The sequence below is a fragment of the Vulpes vulpes genome, chromosome 13, assembly GCF_048418805.1.
Source record: "Vulpes vulpes isolate BD-2025 chromosome 13, VulVul3, whole genome shotgun sequence".
NCBI classification, from domain to species: domain Eukaryota; kingdom Metazoa; phylum Chordata; class Mammalia; order Carnivora; family Canidae; genus Vulpes; species Vulpes vulpes.
Window position 1 is genome coordinate 101,032,948 of NC_132792.1, and position 20,096 is coordinate 101,053,043.

Consider the following 20,096-nt stretch of genomic DNA (forward strand, 5'->3'; position numbering starts at 1 on the left):
TATGAGTCTATTAGGGAGCTCAAGTCCAATGAAAGCCTAACTATGTTTGTGGTAAGAGATACAATAGAATTTTATTACATTTATTATATACATTCCATTACATACTCCATGTAGTAATGTAGTAGCGGCTAAAAGGGAATCATTCTATAATTAGAAAATAACAAAAAAAAATTTAAAGAGGAAATTAACAGCAAAGCAAAACAAAACAAATAACATATTTTCCACTACTCAGTTTAATAATTAAAATGCAGTAAGGTAAAATGTGTAAATATGTATATGTAGGGGTAAAACAGAGCAAAATATACTCTATGAGAACTGGCCTTGATGTTTAAGTACCTTTCAAAACAATTTTTTTAAATATCTAACTGTTTGAACCTAGTACTTCAGGCACTGCCCTATATCTCACCCTCTCCATTAAAGTTGAATTTCTTGAGAGATTGGTCTGTTCCCCATTCATGTTTATATCTACACTCAGTGAAAAACCCACACCAATTTGGCATCTGTTACTATTACTCAGCAAGATTGCTCTCACTCTGTTCATTGAATTTATGGTCAAAAGTCAATGAACATTTCAAAACTCATCTTACTTGACCCAGTGGCCATTTAAAAATTACCTTCTTCATATTAATTTTTTTATTATCCCTGTGGCTTCTATGATGACATAATCCCCTGGGTTTCTTCCTACTCCTCTGATTTCTCTTGCTTATTCTGCTAGTTTTCCTATACATCTGTATTAACTGAAATGTTTCCTCAAGGTCCTGTCTTATCTCTCTTCCCACTCCATATTCTGTTACTACTTTTCCTGTATTTTCAAAAAGAAATATCACAATTGGTAAGATAAATGAAGCATTCTAATTTATAGAAAATAGATTTTCTTTGATAAAGAAAATCAAGATGGCTTTGGAATGGCAGAGTAAAAGCCTCTGAAAATCCATGTTTAACTCAAAGCAATAAGAACACTTGCAAAACTGTCAAAACTAATCTTTTTTTTTTAAACTGGAAACTAAAAAAAAAAAAAACACAATCTTATAATCATCAAGAATTATTCATTCAAGAAAAATTTCTGTATTTGGTAAGAAGAGTGGCTCTTTCAAAACCTTTCCTAATCCCATCCCTCTTTGTCCAACTCCATGTTAGCCTTGAAAACCAACTATAATCTCAGAACTACAGTTGCAACCAAAGCAAGCAGTATAGCACCTCCTAGAGAAGAACAAGCTACCCAGTAGCATCATCTCCAGAGGAGATAGCACTGTTTCATATCTCTTGCCCATAGTGGCAAGCTCCATTCCCAGGTCTTGTCCTTGACAGTCTCACTCTTTACTACAAACAACACTATTCATAGGGCATTTGTCAAAAATTATCAGGGGTAATTGTTTAACATTGCAGCTATCCAATTTAGCAATACAAGTATGGGTAACAAAAAGCTGACAAAAATATTAAAAAAAACTGGCAAATGAAATATTCATAAGGAGATTTGTAAAGTTTCAACATATTTATGGGAATCTAGAAGGCTACACATATATACAAGGCTGTGCACATGCCCAGAATAAATTCCTGAAGGTCCTAGTCTCTCACTACTGGTTGAACTTTAGACTCCATTAAATCAAAAACTGAAGACTAACGCAGACTTGTAGTCTGTCAGGACAGTACATGGTGGATGTGTGCACACACAATGAGCCTGTCAGCAAAAGCTGAGAAAAGTACTGGTTCATGTACTTAAAGGAAATTGTGTATAATTATTAGCTGACCACTAAGCCAACCAGAGAGTTCATTGACTTCACATGACAAAAAATACAGTCAAGATAAAATTAGTTGAAAATCACTGAACAAATGTTAACAACAAACACAATAAACCCTGGGTGGGAGAGGGATCTAGTTTCTATAGTCACCACATTATATAATTTAAATCTTAATTTTCTCAAAAAGATTGCAAGATACTCCAAGCAAAAGGGAAGTATAGCTATCTCTACACTGAGAAAACAAATAACAGTCAATTAAAACCATTTCCAAAGAACTCCAGGTGTAGGCTTACTAGATAAAGATGTGGACAAAAACTATTTTTCATATATACTCATGTTAAAGAACTAAAGAAAAACATGTTTGAAGAACAAACAGGAAGTTCGAGAATGATGCCACACCAAATCAAGAAGATAATAAAAATAAAACAATCAAATAGAAGTTGTATTACAACTGAAATACAATATTCTCCAGATGAGCTCAAGAGTAGAAACAGACAAAATAATCAGAGAATATAAATACAAGTCAATTGACATTATCAATTCTGAAAAATCAAAAGAGTTATAAATGTAGCCTAAGCATAAAAGAATTGAAGTCATTTACCATGTGGTTTCTAAACAAATGCAATAAAATAAAAATAATTTAACATGGAAAATTCACAAATATGTGTAAAATAACATACTCTTAAATGAGTCATGAGTCAAAAAAGAAATCACAGTGGAAACTAGAAAATACCTTGAGATGAATGAAAATGAAAATATAACATACAATACCATGTGGAATACAGATAAGTCTGTTTGAAGGGAAATTGAGAATTGTAAATATAGATTTTTAAAAAAGAAGGAAAATGTGATATTAATAATCTATCATCTTAAGAAACTATAAAAAGAAGAACAAGTTAGGGGTGCCAGGGTGGCTCAGTTGGTTATGTGACTAATTCTTGGTTTTGACTAGGTCCTGACCTCAGGGTCCTGGGATGGACTCCACGCTCAGCAAAGAGTCTGCCTCTCCCTTTCCCTCTGCACCTACCCCTGCTCACTCACTCTTTCAAATAAGTAAATAAATCTTAAAAACCTAATTAAAAAAAGAAGAATGAATTAAAAGGCAAGCAGAATGTGTAAATTGCCCTGGGTAGCATTGACTTTTTCACAATATTAATTCTTCCAATCCATGAGCATGGAATATTTTTCCATCTCTTTGTGTCTTCCTCAGTTTCTTTCAGAAGTGTTCTGTAGTTTTTAGGGTATAGATCCTTTACCTCTTTGTAAGGTTTATTCCTAGGTATCTTATGCTTTTGGGTGCAATTGTAAATAGGATTGACTCCTTAATTTCTCTTTCTTCAGCCTCATTGTTAGTGTATAGAAATTCCACTGATTTCTGGGCATTGATTTTATATCCTGCACACTGCTGAATTGCTGTATGAGTTCTAGCAATCTTGGGGTGGAGTCTTCTTGGGCAAAGAAGGAGGGTTTGACTTCTTTGCCAATTTGAATGCCTTTTATTTCTTTTTGTTGTCTGATTGCTGAGGCTAGGACATCTAGTACTATGTTGAATAGCAGTGGTGAGAGTGGACATCCCTGCCGTGTTCCTGATCTAAGGGGAAAGGCTCCCAGTGTTTCCCCATTGAGAATGATATTTGCTGTGGGCTTCTCGTAGATGGCTTTTAAGATGCTGAGGAATGTTCTATCCCTACACTCTGAAGAATTTTGATCAGGAATGGATGCTGTATTTTGTCAAATGCTTTCTCTGCATCTATTGAAAGGATCATATGGTTCTTGTTTTTTCTCTTGTTGATATGATCTATCTCTTGTTGATTGTTTTACAAGTGTTGAACCAGTCTTGCATCCTGGGGATAAATCCCATTTGGTCATGGTAAACAATCTTCTTAATGTATTGTTGGATCCGTTGGCTAGTATCATTATTGAAAATATTTGCATCTGTGTTCATCGGGGATATTGGTCTGTAATTCTTTCTGGTGGGGTCTTTGTCTGGTTTTGGAATTAAGGTGATGCTGGCCTCATAAAACGAGTTTGTAAGATTCTGTCCCTTTCTATTTTTCGGAACAGCTTTAGTGGAATAGGTATTATTTCTTCTTTAAATGTTTGATAGAATTCCCCTGGGAAGCCATCTGGCCCTGGACTTTTGTGTCTTGGGAGGTTTTGGATGACAGCTTCAGCTTCCTCCCTGGTTATTGGCCTGTTCAGGTTTTCTATTTCTTCCTGTTCCAGTTTTGGTAAAAGTGGTTTTCCAAAAATGCATCCGTTTATTCTAGATTGCCTAATTTATTGATGTATAGCTGCTCATAATATGTTTTTTAAATCTTTTGTATTTCCTTGGTATTGGTTGTGACACATTCAATGCAATATCTATTGAAATACCATGGACTTTCTTCAGAGTTGGAACAAATAATCCTAAGATTTGTGTGGAATCAGAAAAGACCCCAAATAGCCAGGGAAAAAGAAAACCAGAGCCGGGGGCATCACAATGCCAGATTTCAAGTTGTACTACAAAGCTGTGATCATTAAGACAGTGTGGTACTGGCACAAAAATAGACACATAATCAATGGAACAGGATAGAGAACCCAGAAATGGGCCCTCAACTATATGGTCAACTAATATTTGACAAAGTAGGAAAGACTATCCACTGGAAAAAAAGACAGTCTCTTCAATAAATGGTGCTGGGAAAATTGACAACCACGTGCAGAAGAATGAAACTAGACCATTCTCTTATACTAGACACAAAGATAAACTCAAAATGGATGAAAGATCGAAATGTGAGATAAGAATCCATCAACATCTTAAAGGAGAACACAGGCAACACCCTTTTTGAACTTGGCCACAGCAACTTCTTGCAAGATACATCTATGAAGGCAAGGGAAACAAAGGCAAAACTGAACTATTGGGATTTCATCAAGACAAAAAGCTTCTGCACAGCAAAAGAAACAGTCAACAAAACTAAAAGACAACCTATAGAATGGGAGAAGATATTTGCAAGTGACATATCAGATAAAAGGCTAGTATCCAAGATCTAAAAAGAACTTCTTAAACTCAACAGCAAAGAAACAAACAATCCAATCATGAAATGGGCAAAAGACATGAAGAGAAATCTCACAGAGGAAGACATAGACATGGTCAACAAGCACATGAGAAAATGCTCTGCATCATTTGCAATCAGGGAAATACAAATCAAAACCACAATAAGATACCACCTCACACCAGTGAGAACGGGGAAAATTAACAAGAGAGGAAACAACAAATGTTGGAGAGGATGTGGAGAAAGAGGAGCCCTCTTGCACTGTTGGTGGGAATTTGACCTGATGCAGCCACTCTGGAAAACTGTGTGGAGGTTTCTCAAAGAGTTAAAAATAGAACTGCCCTACACCCAGCAATTGCCTGCTGGGGATTTACCCTAAAGATATAGATGCAGTGAAAGACTGATACACCTGCACCCCAATGTTTATAGCAGCAATGTCCACAATAGCCAAACTGTGGAAGGAGCCTCAGTGTCCATCGGGAGATGAATGGATAAAGAAGCTGTGGTCTATGTATACAATGGAATATTACTCAGCCATTAGAAACGACAAATACCCACTATTTGCTTCAATGTGGATAGAACTGGAGGGTATTATGCTGAGTGAAGTAAGTCAATCAGAGAAGGGCAAACATTATATGGTTTCATTCATACAGGGAATATAAAAGATAGTAAAAGGAATTAAAGGGAAAGGAGATAAAATGAGTGAGAAATATCAGAGATGGTAACAGAACATGAGAGACTCCTGACTCTGGGAAATGAACAAGGGGTAGTGGAGGGGGAGGTGGGTGGGAGGATGGGGTGACTGGATGACAATCACTGAGGGGGGCACTGAACGGGATGAGCACTGGGTGTTGTACTAGTTGGCAAATCAAACTCCAATTAAAATTATACAAAAAATTAAATAAATTAATTAATTACTATTGGTGATTAAAAAAACAAAAATGCAAAAGACAAGTAGAAAGAAAAAAATTAAAAAGACAAGATCAGATATAAATGAAAGAAGATGCAACAGTAGAGAAAAATCAATATATATAAAAGCTCGTTCTTTAAAGAGCGGAGAAACTGACAATTTTTTGGCTATTCTTTCCAAAAATAAGATAAAAATATCAAATTACCAAAAAATCTGAAATGAAAGAGGTCTATTAGCCTTATAAAAATAAAAAGAATTAAATTGCAATACTGGGAATAATTGCATGCTAATAAATTAGAAGACTAAAGTAATTTGGCAGATTCCAAAAAGACACAAACTACTTAATCTAACTGAAAATTAGAAAATGTGAATAGAAGTAAAACAATTAAAATAATTGAATATGTAATCAAAAAAATTTCCAAAAAGTAAAGCCTTGTGACCAGATATCTACACTGGTGAACTCTATCAAACATTTAAGGAAGATTTAATTCTGATTGTGGAGGCTGAGAAAATTAAGGCCATTCCACTTTATTTTCTTATTTTTAAAGATTTATTTATTTATTCAGAGAGAGAAAGAGAGGCAGAGACACAGGCAGAGGGAGAAGCAGGCTCCATGCAGGGAGCTCAAAGTGGGACTCAATTGGATCCCGGGTCTCCAGGATCACACCCAGGGCTGCAGGAGGCGCTAAATCGCTGCACGACCAGGGCTGCCCAAGGCCATTCCACTGTAAATTCAGTGTTAGCACAAGTACAGCCATCCCAGGCCATTGTGAATAAGAGCTGAAATTTACCTCACTTCAGTTACAGGAAAAAAAGCAGCTTACTGCTTAACATCCTAGAAAGCCCCATATTAGAATGAGAACAGAGCCCAAGCCAGGGGCAGGAAGCCCCATATTAGAATGAGAACAGAGCTCAATGCCCTTGAAAGCCCCATATCAAAATGTAAACAGAACTTGAGAAATTCCTCCACCCCTTCTAGAGGTCCCCTAGGACCAGCCCATAAAACTAAGCTGAAACCCACCTTGGGGTCCAAGTCCCTGCTCCAATGTGTGGGGTATAGTTGGACCCAAGCTGGAGCTTGTAAATAAGCCCTCGTGTACTTGCATCGGTGTCGACTCCTTGGTGATTTCTCGGATATGTAATCTTGGGCACAACACAATCATTCAAAGACTCTTCAAAAGATAGAAGCGAGGAGGACACTTCCCATTCATTCTATGAGTTAGGTATTAGCCAGACACCAAAACCAAGCAAAGTAACCCAAGAAAACGAAACTGTAGACCAGTATCTCTAATAAGTAGAGATACTCTAAGTATAGGCACAAAAATCTTCAATAATAATGCTAGCAAACCGAAATCAGCAACACATAAAATGCCATGGCCAAGTAGGATTTATCTCAGTAATGCCAAGTTGGCTCAAAATGTGATATTCATACAACATAATTAATACATCATATTAATATAATAGAGGACAAACCAAATGACTGCCTCTATAGATGTAGAAGAAAAAATGGGTAAATGCCAACACCATTTTGTGATAAAAAAAAAAAAAAAACCTCTCAACTGTGAATAAAAGAGAATTTCCTCAACCTAATAAAAGCTATATATGAAGAAAACCACACCAACATATTTAATGGTAAAAAGCTAGATGCTTTTTCCTTAAGATCAGGAACAAAAAAAAAAAATCTGCAACTGCCACTTTTATTCAACAGTTTATTGGAAATTCCATCATGGGTATTTAGCAAGAAAAAGAAGTAAAAGGAGTACAGATAAGAAAGAAAGAAGTGAAACTATCTATTTTCAGAAGATGCTATCTTCTATAGAAAAAAAAACAAATACACAAAAATGTAATTAGGACTCAGTATGTTCAGCATATTGCAGAATGTATGATCAATACACAAAACTAGTTATATTCTTATACACTAACAATGAGCAAAGAAAAAATGAGATTAGGAGATTGAGAACAATTCTATTCACCAAAAAAATCAAACCTTACATAATTTAGGATTAAATTGGACACAATAATCACAAAGCTCATACATTGAAAAAGCATTATTGAAGGAATTTACAGTATATATAAATAAATGGACATATCTCCCATGTTCATGGATTAGAAACTTAATAGTAATAAAATACCACACTTCCTAAATTGGTTTAGTGATTCAACATAATTTTAAAAGATTCTATCTATCTATCTATCTATCTATCTATCTATCTATCTATCCATCTATTTGAGGGAGAGGGAGAAGCAGACTCCCTGCTAAGCAGAGAGCTCCACACAGGGTTTGACCCCAGGACCCTAAGATCATGACCTCAGCAGAAGGCAGATGCTTAACTGATGGAGCCACCCAGGTACCCTCAACATACTTATCAAAATCTCAGCTGCATTTATTTTGTTATTGAATAGTCAAAGTTGATGCTAAAATTCAAATGTGAAAATGCCAAAGATTCAGAATAAAATAATTTTGAAGGGAAAAGTTGGAGAATTTACAGGGCTTGATTTTATTAATTTATTTGCAGGGCTTGATTTTAAATATTACTACATAGCTACAATAATCAAGATAGTATGGTAGTGTCATAAGGATAGAAATAGAGATAAATGGGAGAAATTTCTATAGAATGAACTTCAGACAATCAAAATACAGATTTTGACATGAGGGCCGGTGGTGAGCATCAAACATATACTTACCGATAGAGCAATAATTACATTTGGCTTTATAGAAAGGGAATATGCTATCATGGCCCTTTACCATATGTATTGACACTCCAGATAAGGAACACCAAACAAGGGAGAATAAGAATAACACAGACAAAACATGATTTTTATTTTCTACCAGTAATAATGAGCAGTGACAGCAACAGTATTATTTTCTCTGTAAGGCAGGATATCATGAATGAGTAATTACTAGATACTCTAATTATGCCATAACCTGTGTTCTTGAAAATCAGAATTTTTAGAGTGGAAAAAAAGGAAGATACAAATGTAGTACAACATTGTGGGGAAAAGGAGATATAGAGTATAATAGAATATAAAAGGAGATATAGAATAAATAGAATATAAAAGATTAAACATCCTGGACTCCCAAATTTGAATCAGCATGGCAATTTTTATCAGTTGTCTCTATAACTCTCCTTTCTACTTTTTCTGCTGAGAAGGCCTGACAACAACCACCAAAGAGCAGTGAGCAATGATAGTGAAGAGATTTTGGTCTTGCCAGACCAAAATTTCTTAAATTAATTTGGCAGCTATAAAATATATGGCTGCTTATTCACTTTCAGTTTTAAATCTTATGGCTAATGTTAACTCAAAACGATGGAAAGATAGTTCCAGTTTAGCTAAATTAACATGGTGCAAATATACCACATATAATGTCTGTTTATGCATTAGTGGGTTATAGATTATAAAAAACTAATAATGAGGGACACCTGGGTGGCTCAGTGGTTTGGTGCCTGCCTTCGGCCCAAGGCATGATCCTAGAGTCCTGGGATCAATTCCCACCTTGGGCTCCCTGCATGGAGCCTGCTTCTCACTCTGCCTGTGTCTGTGCCTCTCTCTGTGTGTCTCTCATGAATAAATAAATAAAACCTTAAAAAAAAAACTCATAGGGAAGTATCTCATACTAGAGTCAGGATAGAGGTTATTTGTAGAAGGGGAGCACTGTGATTGAAACAGGGTATAAGAGTTTCTGGAGCGGGTAGCAAAGTTCTGTCTTGATGTAGGTTTTCATTACAGGGTGCTCACCTTGTAATTATATTTAGTAGTCCATACAATGGGTTTGAATGGTTTTATGCATCTGTGTTTTATTTTACAATAATGTGATTTAAAAATAGAACAAAAATGAATTTCTTTTTGAAGTCAGTGGGATATTCAAAGCGACAGTTGTATAGTGTACATATGTTTGGAGTTCAGAAATGAGAGAGAGAGAAAGAGAGAGGGAGAGACAGCAGAAGATAACATTTACGGTGACCTACACACCAACTAATTATTGTTGTATGAAATGTTGTATGGAAGTGTTTTCTGAAATAATTGTTCTTATTGTCAGGATGAGTACACACTGTGAAAAAACAGACATATGCCAGTAGGCTTTCTAGAAGCCAACAAGCTCTTCTTGTTCTAAACATTTATAACAAATGTCAAGTCCTTAGAAAAACTGTTGGAAATGATCTTTTGTTTTCCTTAGGGAATCAAACTTGATATTTTGGTATAGCTTTCATTACTCTTATGATATTCCCAGTTTCTTTCTATAATCCATCATTTTTGTTTCATGAATCTGCTAAGAATAAGAAGTTTTGGCATGAAAATTTTTGGCTGTTTTTTTTTTTTTACCTCTTCTATGCTAAAAAGATTTTTTATTAAATTCATTTATGAATTTAATATGAATGAATTCATTCATTCATTACTTTAATTACTTGGGTTATGAAACGGGGAATTGAATTCACGACCTTGAGATGAAGATCTGAACTTAGATCAAGAGTCAGATACTTAACCAACTGAGTCTATTCACTTTTAAATAATGTGTTATTTAGAATCTTAGGCTTTTTTTTTTTTTTAAGTGCTTATGGCAGGAGTTCCATTATATTTCCTGTAAAGCAACAGTAAATTTCATTCTTGGTATAATTTGTACTTTGAATATGTATACTTTAATCTCTTCATAGTTGAGCAATTTATTTTTTTATAATCAAATATTTAGTTTAAAAATCTGAAAAACATCAAAGTAAAATACCCACCAGATCTAAAAGTAATTTTCATATTTGGTAAGTCTTGGCAAAACACTTAAAATAAAACTGAAGTGCTCTTGAATATATACTGCATATATTTTCAAAATTTTCATTGGTTTGATGGTTCTAAGAATGATAGAGTATAAGCCATAGGAATAGATAAAACCAGAACTCAGACTGTCTTTTACAGCCATGATAGCCCATTAGAGATATATGCACCTGCATCCAGGTGGGATTTCCTTATTATTATGGACTGTAATAAAAAAGAATGATAAATCTTTAAATGAATATTTAGTGTTCAGTAAAACACAAGACAGAAACGACTACTTCCCTGACTCCATCAGTTTATATCCTAGCAATCATAATAAACCACTGTTTTACATGATAACAAAGCAGGACTGAGGCATTATTTTTTATATATAGTCATCGATATATACTATAAAACAGCATATAAGAAAAATAAATCTGTTATCAAACCACTTTTGAAAGGATTTTTCTGTATTTTTATTTTTTTTAAATTTTTATTTATTTATGATAGTCACAGAGAGAGAGAGAGAGAGAGAGAGAGAGAATGAGAGGCAGAGACACAGGCAGAGGGAGAAGCAGGCTCCATGCACCGGGAGCCCGACGTGGGACTCGATCCCCGGTCTCCAGGATCGCGCCCTGGGCCAAAGACAGGCGCTAAACCGCTGTGCCACCCAGGGATCCCTTTCTGTATTTTTAAAACTAATTATCAGTGTCAACTACAAATCTTCCCATGCTTGGAAAAGATACAATAGGAAGGAAAGAGGTGTTGTCCTAGCACTACTTGAAGTCTGCCATCTAGTATAGATTGAGATGTATTGTAACATGAACTCATTTAATATTTCCACATCTTATATAAAGCATGAGCTTCAAAGTCATATAGTGTCATCATTTTGGTCATCAATATGATAAGATTTCAAGTAATAGTTTGCATTAAAATGAATAATTACACATTAAAATTCAAAATTAAATGTGAAAGTACTTTTAAATTTAAAAAAATCTGGAGCACTTGGGTGGCTTTGCGGTTGTGCATCTGCCTTTGGCTCAGGGTGTGATCCCAGGGCCTAGGGATCAAGTCCTACATCAGGCTCCCTGTGAGGAGCCTGCTTCTCCATCTGTCTATTGTCTCAGCCTCTCTCTCTCTCTCTCTTTGTGTCTCTCATGAATAAATAAATAAAATATTTAAAAATAAATAAATACATTTTTTAAAGTCTGTAATTTTCAAGGGAAACAAATAAGACATTTATAGTAAAGACTTCTCCAAAGCCATGTGGTGGCTCATTTTTGAATTGGTCTTAGAATGCTGATTTTCTAAACACAAACTCTGGGCTTCTCTTACTGAAAAATCACAATATCTGAAGAATGTTTTCTGCTCTGAAACATAGAATTTAGTGGGGTTTTTTTGGCTTATTTATATTTTGAAAATGACAGGATGAACTTTGGTTTATTGTATTATGAAAGGACTGGTGATAGACTTTTTGAATCTAATTATTGTATTCTGTTGAATCTAAATTTAATAGATTGTTTGAATGTCTTCAAAAGTAACTGAATCAACTTGTTCATTCCTGGTGAGTTTTTTTTTTTTTTAATTTTTTGTAAAGAGAAAAACAATTGTATTAATTTATTCAATAAACATCTAATTTTCTTTTCTCTGCTAAATATAGTACTACATCATGTAGATATGAAGTTGAAGAAAAGTGAGACCCTTTCCTTAAAGTGCATTCCTGTTTACCTGCGAGGTTTTGAAATGTTATTGTAATATAAAATACAGAAGTCATAATGCTTTCATAAAATATACTGATTCTCCTTTCATCCATTTCCTCCTCCCTTGAATGTCATCATTCCTTATTTGGGCTGATAAAGTAAAAGTAGAAATCTAGGTCACTTCTAAGAAGAACCTTAATAGCTCCTGTGTGACTTGCTACATTTTCCTTTTCTTGGCTTGAATACCATCGAAACAAAAACATGAAACCTTTTCAGTTGGAGTAAAGCCCACATGAGAAAAAAAAATGTTTTTAGAAGCTATAGAAATATTGGGGATTGTTTGTTATGTAGCATAATCTGACTGTATGTTCTGACTGACATACACTGTGTTGAGTACTGTCAAGGTCCTAGCGAGTTTCATATGGCCCTCTCCAAGTGGGAATTTAAGAAAATTTTAAGAGAGAAACCATTTAAAATAATGAAAACAACATGTAAGGAATTACCAGTAATGGCACAGTAGACCAGGGCTAAAATATCCTCATCATCAGTATTCTCAGACCTAAAAATATAAGCAAAGGGGTTACCAGGACCTGAAGAAAAAGGAAAAGAATATGTTCTTTGATGCTTCCATGTCAAAGTACCTCTGCAAGAAGGTAACAGACATTTAATGCCCCAACATCATTCTTTTCCCTTCACATACTTGCACCCAATTGGAAGTGGTAGAATAGAGAATTCTATAGAATAAAATAGATCTTTCAATATATACAATATGTGCATGACTTTGGAAGGGAACTTGAATGATATTTGACAAATTACAAAATTGACAATACAAAATGCAAAATACAGAAGTTGACCCATGTACAGATTATTACAGGAACACATGAAATAATACATGTCATAAAATAGTCAAGACCTGAGGGCTTTCAAGAAAATTCTGGAAGAATACAACTTGAACTGAATCTTAAAGACACGAAAGATTACTTTAGACAATTTTTGAAGGTCTTCTAATCTGGATGTAGATGAAAGCCCAAGCAAGAACAATATTTGCAGAAATAGAGTGATGATTTACTATCAGACCTAGGATTATGAAATTATAAAGCTGAAGATAATGCAGTGGCCAGAACAAGGAAGGCTTTATTTTATGTTAAATAATTTTGACTGTACTCTGAAGACCAAAATCTGAAGGATTTAAAAACAGTGACATCATTGGATTTGTAATTTAAAACATATGGCAGTAATAGTGATAGCTTACATTATCGAATGATTATAATATTCCACGTCATGTTTTGAGCACTAAAAATCCCCATGAGGCAAATACTATTACTATCCCTCTATGTTAAAGCAGAAAGTAGTTGTTCTAGATAACCTAATAGTAAGTAATGGAGTAAAAATTTGAAACTAGATCCCTAAAAACAAATGAATGTGAGTGCAAGACTTGGAGCAGGAAACCATTTACAAACTATAGAAGTTATTCAGGTAAGAAACAATACCAGAGAGATCATGATGATAATGGAGAGAAAACCATTCTAAAGTTTAAGCCTGTTGGATAGGTGCTTGATTAGCTACGTGGAATGAAGGGGAAAAAGATATCAACTATATCCCACCATATCCCTAACTGAAAACAGCCAATTTACACTTTTGACAATTACACAACTGGTATTTTCACTTTGAGCAAAACTATTCAAAATTAACACACGGTATGTAAATTCACAGATGTTATTAACATACACATTTTTTTTTTTTGGTTTGTTGAAGATATTTCAGATATATGCACTAAAAAAAGCAAACAGTTTAATATTGAAAATATTGCCTCTTTTTTAGAATTAATTAATTGATTGATTAATTAATTGATTGATTGATTGAGACACAGAGAGAGAGAGGCAGAGGGAGAAGCAGGCTCCATGCAGGGAGCCGGACACGGGACTCGATCCTAGGTCTCCAGGGTCACACCCCAGGCTGCAGGCAGCACTAAACCACTGCCTGAAAATATTGCCTCTTAAGGCTTGAAAAATAAAAATTAAAGTGAAAAACAACAGGATAGTTAAATTTAGAGTTAGCTCATTAAATTCATGGAGCTAGGATAAATAATACTGGGCTTTTGTGATACCTACCTTAATAGATCTGTGTCATTTGAGCATTTAAAAAGCTAATTAAAACAGCAACTATAGTTTCCTAGCTCCATCATCATCTCACTAATTTTGTAGGACAAACCTATTTTTATCTTCATTAACTGCTTAACTATCTCTTATCTTCCTCTAAGATAATCTAGGATATTTTTGGTTGTGGTGAAATTTCGATGACTCGTAAAGGAATAATTTAAAGAATTTTAACTTTAACTAAAGTCTTTCTTTTCTCTTCTTTTCCCTCTGTATCCTTGCATGTAAACTGATTACATAAAGCTGTTTAAGGATTTATTCTATGCCTGAAAACAATCATTCTTTCCAGTTATTAGAGTTGAGAATTTTATCTGCCTCTTACACACACATAGACACACACACACACACACACACACACACACACACACACATACCTTTTGACCTCAAATAGGTACTATTTTAAAAAGTAAATACAACTTTAAAATAAGAAACTGTCACTGCATATGTTGATCAAAGTGTCATATTGTTATATTAGAAAATACATAAATCTACTATGGAACAAAAACTATGCTATCTTCCTTTAAAGTATAAGAGTAAATGTTGCAGAAAAATTATTATTATTAAAGAAAACTCATATTCATCATATTTAGATCCATGAAAACATTAATGGAAAAAATAAGTCATAAATTATTAGTCACATGTATAACGTAAAGGGACTAGATACTTACCATGTGTATTAGTTATCTTATCTGCATTTTAAAAGCACCTTAAAAACTATCCACACAAAACAAACTTTACCTCACATTTTCTGAGTCTCACAAAAATAGGAGAGGCTTAACTGACTTAGGGTCTGTCATGAGTTTGTAAGTCAGCCTGTTAGCTAGGGCTGTAATCAGCTGAAGGATAATGTTTTCAAGATCATTGATGAGCTGTTGATAGTAGCCTTTATTACTGCATTCTACTATAAGCTTGAACAGAGTTCGGTGATCCACTTTCAGTCTTTCTCATATGGTTTATGTGGTTGGAGCCTTCGGTTCCTCACCTGCTTCTCTATTTATGATGTGGTAAATGACTTTTCCCAGAATGTGTGATCCAAGAAGGAAATAGTGGCATATATGGAAAGCCACAGTATCTTTTATGACATGTTAGAAATAACATACCATTACTTATGCCATCTTCTGTTGGTCACACTCAAAAATCTTGATGTAATGTAGGAAGGGAATATATGATAGTATGAATATTGGGAGAATTGAGGGCAATTTTGAAGGTAGGCTGTCATAACATGTTATAATTTCTATGTAGTAAACAAAGGAAAACAGAGCAAATTACAGCCAAATAATTCTAAGTGAATAAAAAAGAAATAGAATTAAAAAACATAAAATTGGGATTAAGCCCACAAATTATGGCTCAGCAGTAGATATAAAACAAAAATAAAATAAAACAAAAACAAAAACAAAAATGAAAATAAAAAATAGTTATTCAAATTGTGGAAAGGAGATTTTCTAAAGAGGATTTAGAAAATACTAAGGAATAGAAGATGATTAATGATAGCACCTTCTTTTTAAAAACTCTGAGATATAATCACATAACATGAAATTGACCCTTTGAAAGTGTACAATCAAAATTTAATACATCCATAGATGTGCAACCATAAACACTATCTAAATTTAGAACATTTTTATCACTCAAAAAAATAAATTCTATTAGTAGTCACTATCCATTTTGCCAGAACCCCATATATATCTGAACCTTCACCAGTTCACATCTCTCAACAGAGAGAGGGTATGTTTGTTACAACTGATGAATCTACATTAACATATCATAATCACTTAAAGGCTGTAATTTTCATTATTGTTCATTCTTGGTGTTCATTCTTGGTGAACAGATGAATAATCACATGTATCCATCATTATGGTATCATGAAGAGCATTTTCACTGCCCTAAACACCTCTTGCATTTTGCCTGTTTTTCTCTCCTACACCTCAACACCTAGCAACCACTGAGCTATTTATTATCTCCATAGTTGTGCCTATTCTGAAATCTATTTTTTTAAAGATATATTTATTTATTTTAGAGAAAGAGTAGTGGGAGACGGGTAGAAGGAAAAAGAATCTCAAGCAGACTCTCTGCTGAGTGCAGAGCCCAATATGAGGCTCAATCTCACCACCCTGAGATCATGACCTGAGCCGAAGTCAAGAGCTGGATGCTCAACTGACTGAGTCACCCAGGTGCCCCTGACTTTTTGGTAATCTTATATAGTTGGAATCATATAGTATGTAGTATTTTTGGATTGGCTCCTATTACTTAGTAATAAAGCATTTAAGGTCCCCCCATATATTTTCATGGCTTAATATCTCATTTCTTTATAGCACTAAATAATATTATCTTGTCTAAATGTTCTACTGTTTATTTATCCATTCATATACTAAAGAATTAACTTCAAAAAGGGGGGAATCCTGGGGTGGCTCAGTCAGTTAAGCCTTCCACTCTGGATCTTGGCTCAGGTTGTGAGATGGAGCTCTGTGTCCGACTCCTTGATGGGTGTGGAGCCTGCTTAAGATTCTTTCTCTCCCTCTCCTTGTGCCCCTCGCCACCTCAAAAAAAAAAAAAAAAAAAAAAAGAATGATCACAGCTTTTTTTTCATGTTTGACAATTATGAATAAAGCTGCTATGAACATCATGTGTAGGATTTTGTGTGGACACAAGTTTTCAGCTTCTTTAGGTAAATACCAAAGAGTGCATTTGCTGAATCATATGGTAAGAATATGTGTAGTACTCCAAGAAACCACAAAATTGCTTTCCAAAGTAGCTTTCTTATTTTGCATTTTCACCAAAAGTGAATGAGAGTTCCTGGTGCTCCACATCCTTCCCAGGATTTGCTGTTGTCAATGATCTAGAATTTGGCCATTTTAGCATGTGTATAGTGGTATCTCATTGTTTTAATGTGCATTTTCCTGATGACATTTTGTTTGAAGCTTCTTATACATATCATATCTTCTTTGGAGAGGTATCTGTTAAGTTCTTTGACCCATTTCTCATAGGATTGTTTATTTTCTTATTGTTTAAAGAGTTCTTTGCATATTTTGCAAAACACTCCTTTGCTTTCACAGAGTAGAGGTTTTTGTTTTGTTTTGTTTTTTTTCACTTTAATGAAGTCCAACTTAATACTTTCTTTCATGGATTATCTATTGTATTGCCAATACCACACTATCTTGATTGCTATAGCTTTATAGTAAGCCTTGCAGTTTAAAAAATGTCAGTTATCCAATTTTGTTATTTTTCTTCAATATTGTGTTGACCATTCTGCATTTTTTTGCCTCTCTGTATAAATTTTAGAATCAGCTTGTCAATATCCACTGAAAAACCTTTGGGATCTTATTTCATGTTGAATTGAATTTATCAATCAATTTAGACAGAACTGACATCTTGACAATGCTGAGTCGTTCTGTCCATGAACGTATATTATCTCTTCAGTTATTTAATTATTCTTTGACTTCATTCATCAGAGGTCCAGATCAACATAACTCAGTTAAGATGATCTACTTAAGAAGTATTACTCCATTTACTAAATTATTACTATTTTTCTTAAGATTATCATATATGCTCAAAGAATTGAAATTTAAGACTAAAAGTCATGAAAGTCCCTATGATGTGTTAGGCAATTCTGGTCTTAGTTTTCTAGATAGGATGTTATCAGTCCTTTTGGATGTATCTAGAACATTCTGACCCCAAATATATTTTATAATACTTAATAATATGTGAAGTTATACCATAGTGTATTCCATGTAATTATGCAATGCCTGCAGTTCTCAGAAGGATATTGATATTGTAAACATCGTGAACAGAACAGTGGAACACTGAAGCAAATGTTTTTTTTGAAATTTTATTTATTTTTTATTTGAAAACTAAAACTTAGAGAAGCTGCCTGTATTCTGGGAAGCTTTTTCCCACCTTCACATGTCCCAAGGATCAGATTGAGGGTTTCTCCTTGCTCAGGCAGTGGCTGGAGAACAGAGTGCAAACTGCAGAGAACTAAATCATGACAAGACTGGCATTTAGGAAAATTCTTCCTCTCTTTGACCAAGGTGAAGTTGAAAGAAGTACAGGCAGAACTGTAAACAGAGGAAGCATTGTGCTTCTAGAAAAATCTCAAGGAAAAGTATTACAAGCAACAGTAGTAGATATTGGATCAGGCTCTAAAGGAAAAGATGGAGAGATTCAACCAGTTATCATGAAAGTTGGCGTTTAAGTTTTTCTAGGATATGGAGGCACCACAAAAGTTCTAGACACAAGAATTATTTCTTATTTAGAGACGGTGACAATCTTGTAGAATATATGATTGAAATAAGTCACTATTGAAATAGCATGATGTGAAGCTGCTCATTCCACTGCAGTTTTGAAATCTTTTCCCATAAGAATAATTTCCAAATCTCATTCTTATACTTAACAATATCCAAACTAATGCTACCCAATGTCTGTAAAATTTAGTTTCAGTGCAGTGATATACTTTACCAAAATAAAAATATTGCCAAATAAAAAAACATAATTGAGAAGAAAAATAAAAATGTAGAGGAAAAGTGGTAAGTACAAGTGTGGCAACAAAAACCACTTGGACAACATTTGTTCTAGGTTCACTTTATCAACATTCTAACAGCCATACTTTATCATTGCTCTATTTACCTATTTCTCTCTAGCCCTTTCTTTCTCTTTTATCTCTCTATCTAATTATCTCTAATTTGCACATATCATTGCCCTATCTCTAAAGACTTCAATGTATATTTCATGAAAATAAGGATATAATCATATATAACCAAAGTATAATTAATTTCCGACTTCAGTAAATTTATTATTTGGGTAAAATACTTATCTAATCTACTGTTCTTATTTCAAATTTGTCAGTTGAACTGGTGTGTTTTATTATATTATTTTCCCCTCCAGTGCAGGATTTAAACTAGAATCGAGTCTTATATTTAATTGTCATGTTTCTTTAATTTCCTTTAATCTAGATCATTTCCACATTCTTTGTCTTATATGTCATTGACATTTTTGAAGAAAACTGCTTTTTTTAATTTTGATAAAATGATTATTTCAGGTCAGCTAACATTTCTTTTTCATAAGTAGATTCAATTTACACATTTCTAGTGAGAATATTATATAGTTGCTGTTATGCTTTCCTCAGGTATCACATCTGGAGGCACACAATTTCCATTTAGCCCTAATTGGTTATCCTAATTCTGATCACTTTGTCAAAATTGTCTGATTTCTCCACTGTACACTACTATTTCTGATGTTGCAAATAAGAAACAATCTGTGAGGATAGGCATGCCTCAGAGATACTGCGTGTGATTCAGTTCCAGACCACCACAATAAAGTGAATATTGAGATAAACCACATCAAATGAATTTTTTGGCTTCCCAGTGCATTAAAAAAAAAATGTGTTTATATTGTACTGTCTACTGAGGGTGCCATAGCACTATTTCTAAAAAATGTACATATCTTAACTAAACATACTTTATTGATTAAAAAGAATGTTCACTATCACCTAAATTTCAGCAAGTTATAATCTTTCTGCTGATGGAGAGTTTTGCCTCTGTGTTGGTGGCCATTGACTAGTCAAGATGGTGGTTGGTGAAGGTTGAGGTGCTAATGGCAGTTGCTTAAATTAAGACAACAATGAAGTTTCCCACATCAGTTGGTTCTTCTTTTCACGAATGATTTCTCCGTAGTGTGTGATGCTGTTTGACAGCATTTTAGCCACAATAGAAGTTCTTTCAGAATTGGTGTCAGTTCTCTCACACTCAGTCATGTCCTTGTCAAACAAGTTTACTTGCTATTCTAAATCTTACTTTGCTATGATTTCAGCAATCTCTATGGTG

At 34.2% G+C, this 20,096-nt stretch overlaps 1 pseudogene; it reads left to right on the forward strand.

The window, feature by feature from the left end:
* The first annotated feature begins 18,259 nt into the window (after positions 1–18,259).
* On the forward strand, positions 18,260–18,579 carry LOC112918766 (10 kDa heat shock protein, mitochondrial pseudogene; annotated as a pseudogene).
* Positions 18,580–20,096: the final 1,517 nt, after the last annotated feature.